Raw genomic sequence first — 4,297 nt, 5'->3', positions numbered from 1 at the left:
GCTTAGAAAGTTAGGCTACCTGCAACGCACTTTACGTTCAGCACCTCTCAGCACAAGACTTCTCACTTATAAAACACTGGTTCGTCCGATATTGGAATATGGCTCTGTTGTGTGGAACCCACACAAGATGTCGGATATCAACAAAATAGAATCTGTTCAGAAGAAAGCAGTACGCTTCATTTATCGTCGCTTTGACAGGTATTTTTCACCTAGTTCCTATCTTACAGCTTACCAGTCTCTCTTCCCGTCGTCACGTTGAATGTTTGAAGTTTCTTTATACCTTAATTAATTCTCCACGGTTTCCCCTACTCAGCAAATACATCGCACCTGCTAGACCAACAACCACCCGAAATTACCATGAGTTGAACATGACTACTTTTATCCATCGTACGGTGGCTTTTAAATATAGTTTTTTTGTTCATTCTATTGAATTGTGGAATGCGCTGCCCGGTTACGTTCGATCTTTATCACTCGATGACTTCTTATTGTATATTACTAACCATTGATGTTCAGCGCACTTGTTATGCTCTGCTATGTATATATGTATGTATTATGCTCTTCTATGTATGTATGCATTTGCCCACTCCTGCGATAGCCCTGCGGGGCTGCAGTATGTTGAAATAAATAAATAAATAAATAAAATAAAATAAAACTTTTTTTGCAATGAAAAGACTGCTTTGTCTGAAGCAAGTTTTGTTTTATTCACAAGCTCCTAGACGGGCATTGAAGCGCTTTACTGTGGAGCTCCACGACCACGTCCAAAGCCTCCTCGCTGCAAAAGAAAGCGAATAATTCATTTAGGATAGCATCACACCAGCATAACAATGCCAAGCTCCGCTTACACTCAACCAACTTCGCATGAATGTTTTTTATGCAAGAAAGCATCTAGACCTTCAGCACTATGTAAAATTGCTGGGATGTTATACTTAGCCGACTTTACACATGAAATATACAATGCTGTTGCATTTATAGAAATATTCAACTTTGTGGCAGACATTTTCTGCCAGTTTAGCTGCAGAGAACTTTTGGAGGGAAAAATACTTCACCTCATTAGAGCAATATAAACTAGCGGTGGTAGCATCCATATTATAAGGCACTGTATACAATACTAAGAAGCATAGACTGCAGGAAGCTCGCTTCTGCATTTCGGAGCGAGTATTCAAATTTACAAAACAAATTGTCCGAGTGCATTAACAGTAACGTTTGATTCTCTTTCATGAGTGGCCCAAACCAACCGCTAAGCTAATTATAAACTTTAAAGGAAACAGCAAATTACTTCACCACTGCTTAAGGAACACATGCTGATGCACTTAGTAAAGCAACTATATGCAACTGTACTTCACACTCAAGCACAGTGACAAGAAAAAATGTCAACTGATTAGCAGGCCAGTTACATTTTTTCTTCATGTCACTATAGGACAGAGATTGAATCCACAACTATATGACATACACAAAAGAACACATACAAAGAACTATGAAAATGAAATGAAGCATTCCAATGTGGTAGAAAAACTCACGAAGTCAAAGTTAGTGTCTGTTCCCGGTCCTACGTCACCCTTCTTGTCCAGACCGGGTGCTCTCCTGTAGTCACTGCGGTCATCTGTTGTCTTACTCTGCATGTCTTGTGTCACTGCAAAGTACAAAATTTATTGGTTACAACGCTGGCAGCCACACTTTAAACACATAACTAGTACACTAGAGACTGGATTTTAGGCAAATGCCCATTTTTTCCCTTGGGTTCTTATCATGCCACTTTTGATATATGAGCATGAAGGAGAGGTTAAGAAGGGCGTTTTTATAGCGCTTTTATGGTGCCTATAAATGCCTATTTTTGTCATTTGTGCCTAAATGCCTTACAGTGCCCATTGTCAAGATTGGCACCTACATGAACACTATTTAACCTCAAATTTCGCTTAAGAGTGCAGTTCGAGACCATTATTCATGTTACCGGGCAACATTACTGTTTGGAACTCCATGGGGTTCAACCTAGTCCTTTAGTTCAATCAACTTCCGGAAAACAACCACTATCAGCAATCAATATGGGAAGCACCGGCCTACATAAGCCGCCACGCTGACAAGGCGCAAGCAGTTGGCAAATGCGAAACCGTGGGGTGCAGTCAGGGGAAATGAGAGTGTAGATCAAAAGAAAGAAAAGTTTAATGTGCACGTGGTTTTTTTTTTTTCTTTTGTAATTTACTTCTTGAGGTGTTCACCGACAAGGCACAAAACTGACCCTACGCAATTAGACCTGGTCAATACGAGGCATCCCTCCCTTCTGCTCTTTTAGCGGTTGATTCAACAGTGGACACTTGACTCACCATGCTGGAGCATAAAAGGAGAGACCGTGTTCTGTAAACTGTGTGGGAAAAAGGACCACTGCACGGCTCTGTTAAACCACTGGTGCCTTTGTGCCATCACAAACACAATTTTCGCTTTCCTGTCATGGATACAGGTCGCGCATGTCTTTCTTTCGAAATCATTGGCATTTATGTAAAAATTTATTGTGCCTATATTTACGATTTTGGAGGCCTAAAATGTATTGCCTAACTATTCTTGGCGCCTAAAGTGAGCTTTTTTTAATGCCTAAAATTCTGGCCTCTAGTGATCACCCTTGTAGCCAGGGTTGAATATTAAAAGGTGGACCTTGTAACAAGTTATAACATATTTAGTAGAGACTCAAATTCACTTAGACGATTTTAACTACAGTAAAACCTCGGTAATACAAATCTTTCAGGGTCACCAAAAATATTCGTATAATCCGAAATACTCATGACGAGATGGAAAATTAGTGCGTGACAAAAGAAAGCTGGCATCTGTTTTCAGTCATTGTTTCTCAGGGCCGCAGCAACACCATGAACACTTCTGAATGATTGCCAGTAAAGGTTTTTAGACGTCAACGATCATGCTTATACTCGTAAATATACGGCATAAGCGCGCATATGTAATTAGTGAAGCAGATGTATTGTGACCCATGACAGCTAGTAACCCCTTCCATATCTTAGTACGCTTTTCCACATGACACCAGAGTACTGTGGCGAAAGTGATCTAAGGAGAGTTTTGTAGGTGATAGATGAAGGTCAGAAAATTTTAGAACCACTGTCCTTAGTGGTCATTTTCTTATCGCGATGGTGTTGGGGATGTTTTCTAAGAGACTTGCGGCCGTGCCCGCACTATCGGGAGGTTTGATCAAAATTTGGGAGTCTCCCGTGCAAATTGGAGAGTTGGCAAGTGTGCGCGTCCACAACAATAGCGCATGTTACGTTGCGAGGCTTAGCTCCTTCGACAAGAACGTCTGCTTCCTCTTTCGGCCCTCGTCCACCTTTTATAGGATGTCCGATTGTGAGGACATGGTTCGCGTCGATGTGCAGGCACGTGTAAACACAGTACGACGACGCTGCCTCCAGCACAGCAGCACGCGCGCGTCGACGTGTGAGTGAAAGAAAAAAGAAAAGAATGCGACGCCTACGCCGTCTGTAATCTAAATACGAAGGCACTCAAAGGCGCAATGAGGCCTCCATGATTCATGCGCACAATCTCGGAGGCTACAACGCACCGTTCTGACAAATTCGCGGCGTGGTGTGCATGCCCGCACCTGCGCGGTAGCGTACACTGTCGTCCTTTATTAAAGGGAACACACGAGCGCGTGGCTTGCGCTCTGTGGCGGCTGCCTACAGCACCATCAACCGACAACTGCAGAAAGCACATCCGCTTTTGGCGTCATCTATTGGCAAACAATATCACAAGCCATGGCCGTTGGACAAGCGTGGCTAGATTATGGCTCCCGGTTCTATCTCGCAACTGGCGTGCCGCCAAAAGTGGGCATGCTTTCTTTAACTGTCTGTTTATGGTGCTGTAGGCAGCTGCCGCAGATTGCAGGCCATGCACTCACGTGCTCCCTTCCTTTAAGGACGACAGTGTATGTTCTTATCAAACGTCACGGGGTGAAAATTGATCCGCAACAACCGTACTCCGTTACATTGAAGGCTAATGGGGCTTGGCCGGGACCACAGAAAAAATTGTACCGCACCGAAATTCGTACGAGCATCGATCACCGAGCTTCTAGTGTATAATCTCCAGTCACCCATGCCTTCACAACCACTGATCTGCACTAGGTTTGCTGGATGGCGCTTCGAGTTCTCCGGTGCAAGTTAAAGCACTCGTCCCGGAAGTTTGGGAAATGGCCGTTGTGCAAGCGTAGCCGCTGCAACGTTTGGACTGGTGTCGTTCGCATTTCGCCCAAAATTCCTGCTTGTTGTGCCGTAAGCTGTAACCACCTGGTGAATCAAAGTAGAAAATG

General features: G+C 43.6%; 1 long non-coding RNA gene across 1 annotated transcript; it reads right to left on the bottom strand.

Annotated features, from left to right (window-relative positions):
• Nucleotides 1-676: 676 nt before the first annotated feature.
• LOC119377980 (uncharacterized) lies at nucleotides 677-3,301 on the bottom strand. Its single transcript, XR_005180902.2, has 2 exons — nucleotides 1,518-3,301; nucleotides 677-772 (listed from the first exon to the last, which is right to left on the bottom strand). It is a non-coding gene; the product is annotated as an uncharacterized LOC119377980 (long non-coding RNA).
• Between the last annotated feature and the right edge of the window lie 996 nt (nucleotides 3,302-4,297).

This window comes from Rhipicephalus sanguineus, unplaced genomic scaffold (genome assembly GCF_013339695.2).
Source record: "Rhipicephalus sanguineus isolate Rsan-2018 unplaced genomic scaffold, BIME_Rsan_1.4 Seq648, whole genome shotgun sequence".
Taxonomy (NCBI): domain Eukaryota; kingdom Metazoa; phylum Arthropoda; class Arachnida; order Ixodida; family Ixodidae; genus Rhipicephalus; species Rhipicephalus sanguineus.
Note: the sequence above shows the minus strand (reverse complement) of the source record. Positions and strands in the feature narration are given on the sequence as shown.